The 12,867-nt window shown below is 34.9% G+C and overlaps 1 non-coding gene across 1 annotated transcript; it reads right to left on the reverse strand.

Moving 5' to 3' along the window:
• Window positions 1-7,505: 7,505 nt before the first annotated feature.
• Window positions 7,506-7,612, reverse strand: LOC116469958 (U6 spliceosomal RNA). Its single transcript, XR_004248408.1, has one exon. It is a non-coding gene; the product is annotated as a U6 spliceosomal RNA (small nuclear RNA).
• Window positions 7,613-12,867: the final 5,255 nt, after the last annotated feature.

Raw genomic sequence — 12,867 nt, forward strand, 5'->3', positions numbered from 1 at the left:
TCTGGAGGTTCATATATATATATATATTTTAATTATACTTTAAGTTCTAGGGTACATGTGCACAATGTGCAGGTTTGTTACATATGTATACATGCACCATGTTGGTTTGCTGTGTCCATTAACCCGTCATTTACATTAGGTATTTATCCTAATAAATATTAATGGTATAGAAAATTATCAAGAATTTTCTCTCTCTCTTTCTCTGTCTCTTGCCCCCTATCTGCACTCCCACCTATCCACTGAACACATGAAAATATTTCTATACCTTCCAGGGTTAAAAAAGGCTACAAATTCCACAAATAGAAAAGATAATGGAAAAGACATGCTTCTATTTGCACTGTAGTTGTTTAGTTACTTAACATAGTCTTTTTTTTATCCAAATAACTTACACTTTCCAAGTGAAACATGCGCGTTTGGGTTTATATTTTTTCACAATATATACATTTGAAACATATTGAAGATATATGTATGATCGATCGATACACAGACACACACACGCGTATATATATATATATATATACACACACAAACAGCAATATGCATCAACATATATACACTTCAAGATATATATGTATGTATTTATATGTGTGGATATATCAATTTACTTATATATCTCTATGTACACATATCTACTTTCATTAACTGTAACTCTATTTTCAATGTTTTTCTAATAAAAAGTATGACCTAATAAATAAAGTAGATTAATTTTCAAATTTGGTAACATTCTGGGGTTACCAAACATTTACTATAACATTTTATTATCAGTGTTATATTAAAAATGTTGAGCATAAAAGAGGACCTTTGCCTATTTCTGGTAATTATGTTTATTGTAACAAAACTATAAACTACCTTCAATAAATTAATCTGTGGCAGAAACTCTATTAACTTATTTAATACTTTTATCTATGTACAAATTAGGTCCAGATTGTCATTATCTTATGAAAAACTTATATAAAGCCTACTAAGGAAGGGGCATTGTTCTAAAATAAATTATATGTTTTAAGCAATTTATTTATCCCAATATATCTAGGAGAAGTGTGCTAGTATCATTCCCGTTTATAGGAGCAAATTGTACACCGTAATATTTTATGTTACTTGTCCATCACCACACTACCATGTAAAGTGTTGTTCATAATAATTTCTAATAAGCGAAAATTGTAACTCTTGCAAATATAAAAAGATTACATGTCAAATGTATTACTTAACTCATTAATGTGGATTCAGTAAAATGTCAGATACTGTTCAACAAGCATTTGAGATACTAGATATTTGTAGGCTATTTAATAAAATAATATTAAATAAACTTTGCTCCATTAATCAATTGCTTAATATCCAACAGAGCTATAAGTCATAATATTTGGGGATTTCTTTTCCACCAGACAATTTATTTTAATCTTCATCACATAAAATTTTATAAGTTAACCTATGTCCCTATGAAGTTATAAAAGCCTTGTCAGCAGCAAGGCAATTACAATACTAAATTCATCCCCACCATACTTATAACAATAATTAAACAAACAATTGTGCCAAACAAGAGTGCATGTATAAAGAAATGTGCATTTAGTTGTTGCTACTCTATTAAATATAATATTAATATCTATAATTGTGAGTTAAATATACTGTCAATCTACTTGTTCTCAAGTTGGCTAACATCCTGCAAAATTAATTATTTGCAATATTCCCCAGGATTTAGAAGTCATTAAAATAACCTTAAATTGCATTATATAAAGTTGGAAGTCTCTTGTAAATTCTGTTTTGAAATTTATTTGCCATTTGTAAAATAAAATATTTATGATATTTTTTATTAATAAACCAGTATTTTGACCATTTTATTTATTATTACTGTTAAGAGTGTCTTAGTTGTACTCTCTTTTATAAAATGGTAGTCATTTACTAGGAGACAAAGTGAAAAACTTTTCTTCCCTGACATCAACGTCTATAAAATCAACGTCTATAAAATTAAGGCACCAAATAAAGACTAAATACCACCTTTCTCCATGTTTATATTTGTCATTTTGTAACTGGAGACAACTATGTCCATCTGCTCAGATATAGCTTATTCTTTAAATATCTCAATTTGCTACTAATGATTAGAAAGACAAGGAATAGTCCCCTTGAATGTGATCAATATTTAATTTGATCTACGTTGATTTTTTTTCTTTTTTTTTTTTTACCACAGTCTCTATATTTCTCCATGATCTTTTCCATCTGCCCTCAAAATAACAACCTCATGCCCCATGGGACTTGCATATGTTCTCTTGTATATTCACTTTCTGTTCCTATTTCTTTTCTAGTTTTTATAATTGTCTTGAACTTGTTGCTTTCTCTTAGAATCTTCTTGTTCCATTCCTAGATCTTTGCAATGTGGCTTTTGTCTCTACAATTTTCTAGACTATTTTTAATCTTCCAATATTATTTTCTTAACTGTTGACAATTTTAAGGCAGTTAATTTCTGAATTTTTTTTTTTTTTTTTTGACACAGGCTTTCACTCTGTCACTCAGCCTGGAGTGCACTGGCACAAACTCGGCTCACTGTAGCCTCAACCTCCTGGGTTCAAACAATCCTCCCACCTCAGCCTCCCTAAGTAGCTGGAACCATAGGCGTGCACCACCACTCCTGGCCTCTGATTTTTTATACTTGGCTACTGAGACACTTCTTTTACAGATTGTCCTCTTTCAATAGTTTCCTACTGGCTTACTTCTTTTTTTTTTTTTTTTTTTTTTTTGAGACGGAGTCTCGCTCTGTCGCCCAGGTTGGAGTGCAGTGGCGCGATCTCGGCTCACTGCAAGCTCCGCCTCCCAGGTTCATGCCATTCTCCTGCCTCAGCCTCTCCGAATAGCTGGGACTACAGGCGCCCGCCACCACGCCTGGCTAATTTTTTGTATTTTTAGTAGGGACGGGGTTTCACCGTGGTCTCGATCTCCTGACCTCGTGATCCGCCCGCCTCGGCCTCCCAAAGTGCTGGGATTACAAGCGTGAGCCACCGGCTTACTTCTTTAAAAATCATTTTATTTTATTTTATACTTTATTGAACATCCTTTGTGTCTAGCTGGTCTTTAGGTTTCTTGTTTCAAAACTCTTCCTTTTTAATATATACTCTGAAAGAAATCAAATCCTCGCTCTGTGCTTCATTAGAGGGTGGGGGATTTGAATGATTTAATTTAAAAGATATCAGTAGGTAACAAATTATTCAAAAAATTACAACACAAATCTGAAATTACTTTGAGATTTCTCAAGATTAATTAATTTCTAATGTTTCATAGTTGGAGATTATAAGCTAAGCATTAAAGAATTAAGTGAGTCACAAAATTCAAAATAGAGTTATTAATCAACAATCAACATGAAGTCTCTGAAGTGACACATATGAATCTTGACTATGTCTAAGGACCTTGCAAGTTTGGAAATTTGAGTATTATATTCAGTTAAAAAGATGACTTTCCCAACTGTACAAAATCCTTGGTTTTCTCTCAAGGCTTAAGGTAGCTCTATAGTCCTGCTTATAACACTTAAACATGTATTTCATATCATATCGCCCATCTTGAATGAATATTAGCACAAGGAAATCAAATCAATTGACTAAGCCAGAAATTAGCATTCAGAAATTATATTTTTAAGAGTCATGAATTATTTAGATTTTTTAAAATTTTTACATCAATCCATTTTTATTCTATTCTGTTTTCCCATTACCAGTCTACATTTTCCATAATTATCATTCATCCTTCCTATTTCTTTGACAGATAATTTATTAAATATGTGAATTCATACTTATATGGGAGGGGAGCAGGGAAGTGCTGGGTAGAGAAAGGCAGGTACCTGGCTAGGGTGCCACTCCCACGGACCTAGGGGAGGACATACACTCCTGCTTTTGAGCCCAAATGTTTCATTTTTCAAGACCACCCTGGCCCACCACACACCCTTCCTGGGCCTCTAAGAACCTGAGACACTAGCGGGCAGACAAACAGGTGGCAAACTTCGAAAGGAGCGCACTAGTGGAAGAAGGCAGAAGCGCATTAGTGGAAGAAGACACAAGCCCGAGAGGACGTCGACAAAGCTCGCCCGGAGCACGCCGGTGGAATAGGACACTGACAGATGCCTGCACGCTGGCAGGCCATTGGCCAGCAGGACCAGACGGAGTTTGGCCAGGGCAGTTGGAGTACAGCTGGGGCCGTAGAGTGGCTCAACTCCAGGAGAAAACCGTCTCCCTTCTGGCTCCCCCATCGCTGGAGAGCTACTTCCACCCAATAAAACTTTGCACTCATTCTCCAAGCCCATGTATGATCCGATTTTTCTGGTACACCAAGGCAAGAACCCCGGATACAGAAATCTTTCTGTCCCTGCGACAAGGAAGAGGGTCTAACTGAGCTGGTTAACACAAACCGCCTACAGACAGCAAACTAAAAGAGCACCCTGTAACACATGCCCACTGGGGCTTTAGGAGCTGTAAACATTCACCCCTAGACACTGCCGTGGGGTCCCAGCCCCACAACCTGTCCCCTACAGGTTTGTTCCCCTAGAGGTTTGAGCAGCAGGGCACTGAATAAGCGAACCACTCCCCCGTTTCATGCCCTGTGGTGGGGACATGGGAACCTTTCCCACTTCAATACAAAGGGATTAGAACTTTCAATTAGGTTAAAAATTAAGTGCATTTCAACTACATAAAATATGTAGAGTTGGATGTAGTATAAGACAATAATTTGTCTTGATTTTAATGGAAGAGAAAATGACCAAACAGCATTGGTGGTAGAAGACTATTATGGCATTTTCCATTTTCCAGACATTATCCTAAGTGCCTTAAAGAAAGCAAACAATGTAATTACCTCAAGAAAGCTATGTAGCTGATACTAATTTAAAATGACTAATTTAAATAAAAATAACTGATGTATAAAAAGTAGTCCAAGTATGGCAGACAGAAGTTTCCATGTGTTTAGTTATTGGATAAGTTAAGCCATTTCAGATGCTACAGATGGTACTCAGAGGAAAGAGACAGGAAAAAAGTAAAGAAAATAAAACATGAGATTTCCCATGTGTTGTGGGAGGGACCTGGTAGGAAGTAACTGAATCATGGGGACAGGATTTTCCCATGCTGCTCTCATGATAGCAAGTAAGTCTCATGAGATCTGATCATTTTAAAAAGGGGAGTTTCCCTGCACAAGCTCTCTCTTTGCCTGCTGCTGTACATGTAAGATGTGACTTGCTCCTCCTTGCCTTCTGCCTTGATTGCGAGGCCTCTGCAGCCATGTGGAACTATAAGTCCATTAAACCTCTTTCTTCTGAAAAAAAATAAAAAGAAAAGAAAAGAAAGGAAAAGAAAAGAAAAAATTTGCAAATTAAACTATAAGATTATTCCAGAGAAATAAAATATTCACTTTTCTATTAGAGCTGGGCAAGAATTATTTAGATACATAAGGAACTCAAGTTTATTATTTAATTGTTCTGTAATATATTTTAGGAATTTGGTAATAAGTATATATTTTTGCTAAATGAAGACAGTACAGAAAAATCAATTTATCATATTTTTAGCATTTTGTTCAATATAAACAGTATTTAAAAATCTTATACTAAAAGCTAATTCCATAAGAAACCAGAGGAAATTAAACAAACCAAAAAACATATTTTATTCTAAGTAGGAAAATTTTGCTTACTACCTCTCGTCACAAAATTCATTAACATGATAAATCTCTGAGTAGCATGTGGTGTGAAATGTTTCAACTTTCCATAATTCAATGGTAGAAAATAGGGCACTTCCACAATCCCAAAACCCCAAAAGGAAAATAGTAGGATATTTTGGAAACTCTGATATATAGATTGCCATTATATCTCTTATTTTTATAGTAATGCCATCATGCTTTATGCAATATTTTATTATGTTATCTTTTAGAACTTTTAAAAATTATTATTTTTAGTTCTGGGGTACATGTGCAGGATGTGCCGGTTTGTTACATAGGCAAATGTGTGCCATAGTGGTTTACTGCACCTGTCAACCCATCACCCAGGTGTTAAGCCCAGCGTGCATTAGCCATCCTTTTTAATACTCTTTCTCCCCTGACTCCACCCCACAACAAGCCACAGTGAGGGTTGTTCTCCTTCCCATATCCATGTGATCCCATCCTTTAGCTCCCACTTATAAGTGAGAACATATAGTGTTTGGTTTTCTATTCCTGTGTTAGTTTGCTGAGGATGATGGCTTCCAGCTTTATCCATGTCTATGAAAAGAACATGGTCTCATTTCTTTTTATGGCTGCATAGTATTCCATGGTGTATATGTACCACATTTTCTTAACCAGTCTATCATTGATGGGCATTTGGGTTAATTCTATGTCCTTGCTATTGTGACTAGTACTGCAATGAACATACGTGTGCATGTGTCTTTGTAATAGAATGCTTTATGTTTCTTTGGGTATAAACCCAGTAATGAGATTGCTGGGTAAAATGGTATTTCTGGTTCTAGCTCTTTGAGAAATTGTCACACTGTCTTCCACAATGGTTGAACTAATTTACATTTCCACCAACAATGTAAAAGTGTTCCTATTTCTCCACAATCTTGCCAGCATCTGTTGTTTCTTGACTTTTTAATAAAGGCCATTCTGAGTGGCATGAGATGGTATCCCATTGTGATTTGGATTTGCTTTTCTCTAATGATCAGTGATGTTGACCTTTTTTCATATGTTTGTTGGTTGCATGAATGTCTTCTTTTGAGAAATGTCTGTTCATGTCTTTCACCCACTTTTTAAAGGGGTTGTTTGTTTATTTCTTGTAAATTTGTTTGAGTTCCTTGTAGATTCTGGATATTTGACCTTTGTCAGATGGATAGATTTCAAAGATTTTCTCCCACTCTGTAGGTTGCCTGCTCACTCTGATGATTGTTTATTTTGCTGTGCAGAAGCTCTTTAGTTTAATTAGATCCCATTTGTTAATTTTTGCTTTTTTTGCAATTGCTTTTGACGATTTCATCATGAAATCTTTGCCCATGCCTGTGTCCTGAATGGTATTGCCTATATTTTATTCTAGGATTTTTAGTTTGGGGTTTTACATTTAAGTATTTAATCCATCTTGAGTTAATTTTTGTATAAGTTGTGAGGAGGGGGTCCAGTTTCAATTTTCTGCAAATAGATAGGCAGTTATCCCAGCACCATTTGTTGAATAGGGAACCATTTCCCCATTGCTTGTTTTTGTCAGGCTTGTTGAAGATGAGATGATTGTGGATGTGCAATCTTATTTCTGAGTTCTGTATTCTGTTCTGTTTGTCTGTGTGTCTGTTTTTGTACCAGTATCATGCTGTTTTTGTTATTGTAGCCTTATAATATAGTTTGAAGTATGGTAGGGTGATGCCTCCAACTTTGTTCTTTTTGCTTAGGATTGTCTTGGCTATATGGACTCTTACTGGTTCCATATGAATTTTAAAATAGTTTTTTTTCACTTTTGTGAAGAATGTAAATGGTAGTTTAATAGGAATAACATTACATCTATAAATTACTTTGGGCACTATGACCATTTTCACGATATTGAAAAATATGAAAACTTCACAAACGTGCGTGTCATCTTTGTGCAGGGGCCATGCTAATCTTCTCTGTATCATTACAATTTTAATATATATGCTTCCAAAATGACCACATTATATGACTTTTGTCTGGTTATTTTAATAATGTTTTTCAGTAAATCTTTCTTACATCATTATTTTAATGCTTAAAAATACATATTGCTGTTCATATTTTAACATGTGCAATCCAGTATTCTGCAATACAATGCATAATAGGTTTTCCATCTTATCTTTGTAAATGCATGTCTGGTCATATCTAGTTATTACATATATTTTCTTAAAAAGCGGATGCAGAGCCTTGAGTTAATTGTACATCTCAGTCCTCTGCCCATTATCACATAATCTCCATTAAGGTCCCTTTGGCTATAATTATTTCCCAGTGTCCCTGTGGCCCACCAGTTTTTCTTCCACCACTCCCACTCCCTTTATAGAAAGTCACTAAATATGTTTACTCTACTTCCTTTTATGTGTACATATTTTAGTAAAATGTTTTGAGAGTGTGCATATACTTTGTATTTATGAAAACTGTGCTATATGTCTCATTCTTTTTTCACTTGACAATGTGTTTTTAAGACACATGTATGTTGCTAAGGTAGCTCATTTCCATTGCTGCTTACTGTAACCTTTCCCTCTCACTGTGAGCATCCGCTGCATTCTATCGTTCCACTCTCCCCGTGATATCCATCTTGCTAGACTCAAGTCCCAGTCCCTAAACCAAGGAGTATCCAGTGATAGCCTCAGGTAGAATCCTATAAAATTGTATTTGGGTTATATTCCCAGGAGAAGACATGTTTACTATTTTCTTGTAAAAAGTTCCAATATCTAGTTACTGAGCCCAAGGATGTGCAAGTTTTAAGTATTTGATATATATTATAACATAGTGTTCCTGCAAATGAAAACTGATTTAAACTTCTCTAATAATATGTAGACATACTTCTAATGATAATAACTAGTATTAATATTTTACAATGTGGATAGTGATAAAATTATCTGGTTTTAATATTGTGTCCTTTAATTATATGTGATTTTGAATAATTTTGTATGATTAAAACAGCTAGTAGTATTTTTATATTGTGAATCAGTTATCTATAAACTTTGCCAATTTTTTTTTTTCTGGTGGGATAGAGCATTTTATTATTTTCATTTATTTGTATAAATGCTATATTTTTGAGACTATAACCCTCTTATATATTGTGAATGTATTTGCAACATGTTATTTGTTTTTGAACTTAATATAGGACATATGTGTATGTGTTTTATTTTTCTATTTAATTAAATTATCAAGTTTTTAAAGATTTATGTCTTTAATAATGTACCTACATATATTTTTAAGTAATATATACACATTTACCAGTCTTCTAAAAATATAAACAATGAATCTTTATAGAATTATATTTGACGTATGCATCTAGTCTTTTCTAAAGACTTAGTTTTTTCTATTATAGTTTATTAAACATGGATCCTAAATAAAAGTATAATTTTCTATGGTCTTTCTTCTGGTATCAGAGTATTTAAATTACCCTACTTTTATATATGCAAGATAAAACATTGTACTGTAGAATTTAATGTACTTCCTTGAAAGGCAATATATTTTGTAGAAAAAACTTTCCTCATATTATTAGAAAACTTTGTTTCAATTTTCTATGTTATGTATGTTTCCAGATTAATATTGGAATATTTCAAATGCAGGGACAAAAAATATTACATTTTGGCTTTATTTTCTCATTTTAATATCTAGCACACTGTCCTACAATGTATATTTGATAGCATGTTGTATAGGAACATTTAATCAATTGGCATGTAATCTATTTTACTAATATGGTGCAACAATCATGGACAGTACATTTCCCTGGAATTAAGTAACTGAGGGAGAAAGTCAACAGATAAGTAAGGTTCAGAACTTGTTGGGCATTTAGATTTATTCTGCATAAGGAAAAAGTCTTGAGATTTGAATAGGTAATAATTGAATTAATGAATGAAATATGACATGCTCTAATTTCCTTAAGAGACATTGTGGCTGCCATTTAGAATCGAAGAAGAGAGCCCCTGTAAGAGGCAAATCCTCTAATCTGTTCAAAGATAATAGTGACTTGGAGTAGAACTGTCATCAAAAAACTTTTATGAACTCAATAGATATTTGCTAGATTTCTGAGGAAAGACAACCCCTTGAAAAGGATTTGAATATAGAGAGAGAAGAGTCAAAGATGTCTCCATAGCTTTGTTTTAGGCAGCTGGACCAGAAGGGTGTTTACAACTTTTGAAATACAGAAAGTTAGGAGAAGAACTTTTCAAGCTATGCAAAAATAAGCTAGATTTTAGGATTTTGAGCTTTAGATGTTTCTAATACATCAGCATAGGGGTAATACATTGGATGGAAAACCTCGAATTCAGGGATGAGATCTGGGATAGTGTTATTTGGTTGTTGTAGTATCACAGATGGCTGGATTGTCAAAGCAGATGCACAAGGATAATGGATCTTGCTCAGCATCAAACTTCCCCAATGATTAGTGAAAGATATAAACAAAATGTAGGGACATTGCAGCCTTACAACATTAGTCTTTCAAATAGCCTCAAAGCCACCAGATACAGCTTCCAAAACGAAATAAAACAAAACAACACAATGCAAAACAAAGCAAAACCAGACTCATTCCCACCCTGGAATGAGTTTTGATTTTGGAGAAACAGATTGCAGTATGTGTCTGTGACAATTTCGCTTGGAGAAAGTAGTTTTCGTTTGAGTTTTCTTGGTTTCCATACTTCATTACTCACATAGGTAGATAGTCTATCTGGCTAACCTGCATTCTCCAGCCAGCTCTGTCCTTTAAGTCTGTAAGTTCCAAGTATTTTCAATGATCAACGTAGACAAATATTCTTAGATAAGAACTTTTGCAGTTATCGTTCTGGGATAAATCCCAATGCCACGTTTATACTTAGAATTTTTTTGAGGTCAGCATCGCCTCCTCTGTGCCACGAGGAAGCGAAGCAGCTGCAGACCTGATGTTTGCAGTTTTCTTCCCAGAGTCATCAGCATGCAGATGGCATTTGAAGCAATGAGATTGTGTAGACCCACACAGTATGTTAATATTTCCTACCAGAGCAAGAGAGTAAGTGCTGCTTACTTTTAGTCCACTTTCACCGACTGTTATCCAGGTGCAGAGCAGAGCGAGCACTGGATTTAATAAGGGTTGGCAATTGTAAAATGAGTACATGGAAGTGGAATGTAGATTTAGATGTGTATGTGTATGTGTGTGTCTGTGTGTATGTGTATGTAAGGGTGTAAAGTCATAGGAAGGTTGAAGGGGAGAATGAGAAAACAATATTAAGCAATAAAAAAAATGCTACTAATTATCTTTGCTTACTTGCTTGTCACAAATTCTGGATATCAGAGACCCTAAATATGTGGGTGTTAGAATGGCAAGGGACCTAAAGGAAGAGATAACAACAAAATGCACTTACACTTTCATCTAGTTTGGTAGAAAATCTTTTCTTTCATTAGATAGGACCTATGAATGTCACAATTTTTCAATTCAGTAATACTGGCCAGGAAGTTAACAGATATTCATTTCAGATTCTGAAAATAGCTTGACTGTCAACTTTGGTTTGTGGTAATATTTCCACATGTACATGATTATACATACACACACACATATACACATCCCTACTACACATATGTGTATATGTTTTATTTAGAACATGGAAGAATCCACTTCTTAAGGACTGCTTGCTTCCACTTTCAAATAGAACTATTCCTATTGTAAAAATCAGCTCATCTAGATAGAAATAGCCTTATTAACTGTACTTTCTCTGACAGATATTGTTTATTTTGCTTTCCAAGTCAGTATGCCTAAATTTTAGATCAAAATTAAGGTCACGTGTATCATTTAACTGCATCATATATGTAAAGTTTGTTAGACTTCAGGAAGATTACATGTAAGTTAATTGGGAGTGAAAGCGTTGTGATCAAGAATGAGAACAATGCATATTTTACTATAATCTAGCTGAAGCCTAATCATATGCAAAAAATAAAAAATTATATTATAGTCACCATCTGTTAATCATGCCTGTCCAAAACCTCAATTTGCTAGTTCTCCATATTGTGAATTATACCTTCCTTAGCTAGAATAAAAATGTTAGGTTCCCAGGGTTCCTTGCCACAAGAGCGGAGCCAAGCAGCAGCCTCCACTTCCAAAGAAGAAGTGACATTTGGAATGATGGCAGAGCGTGCTCTCAGCTCTGGTAGCAATATCCACTAGAAGGTTATCACTCCTTTTGGAGAACTTTGGCAGAGATGCTGGCTCTCTGGTATCTAGCCCCTGGCTTTTTGAATGGCCAGTGGTTTGCTATGGCTGAAATTATTTCTGCTCAAAAATTTATGGTAAGTTTGGACAGTTCTCCTGGCTGTGTATCACAGAGTTTGATTTCCTGGCCCTTTCAAAAACTGTCAGCCAACAAATAGCCTCTAACAAGACCCTTTCTGTTTAAGCTAAATGAAGTCGATTCTGTAATCCAATCTTGGCAAACGTGTAATAATCACATGCGTTCAACGCTGAGCAATTGGCGAAAATACTTAGCCATATGTGGCTAAGGTAATTGTCTTTGTTTTATCCTATTGTGAAATTATGTGTCTGTCCAGAGAATGTGTTGCTAATTTGTTCCTGCACACCCTGCACTCTTCTTGTCCTAAGTTTTTACGCACTATGATGACATTTTTCCTTTAATTTTTTGCATTCAATTTAGATGTCACATCTTTGTCAACTTGATGCCTAATATTTGCCTTTTATTTACTCTGTAAAATGTAACCTAATATTTAACTAATTGAGGTAGTTTCCCCATTTGCACAGTGCTGCAGCACCCTTCTGACATCCAGTTGTTCTGTGTACAATAAGCATGAGAATTCCAGCTTCTTGGCCAATTGTCTTTGTGGTACATGTACGTACTGGTGAGGACAGTATCTTCTAATCTGTTCCTTTTAGAAGAAAGGGCATCTTTCTGTGTCGGGTGGGGGCAAAACATAAGACTAAGTGCTCAGGAGAAATATTTCTATGATGATGCTTAATTCTTCATTTCTAGAAGTATTTAACATGTTGCCTTCTCAGCTTAATGTTTTCATTTTCATAAAAATAAGGAAATAGAGCTTAGATCAAGGGGAAGTTTGGAGGACAGAGTTCGTTATCACAAGGATTGAGCAGATTAGAAAATGCTGGGAGTACCCAGAGGTGACTATTCCAGGCTGTGTTTAGCATTCTAAAAACATCTTGAAAAAGGAAGGAACTACAAAATAGGGGTATATATAGGGAGCCAGTGCTAGCGAAGGAAGCAGCTGAGAAAT

Source organism: Hylobates moloch, unplaced genomic scaffold, assembly GCF_009828535.3.
Source record: "Hylobates moloch isolate HMO894 unplaced genomic scaffold, HMol_V3 SCAFFOLD_5, whole genome shotgun sequence".
Taxonomy (NCBI): domain Eukaryota; kingdom Metazoa; phylum Chordata; class Mammalia; order Primates; family Hylobatidae; genus Hylobates; species Hylobates moloch.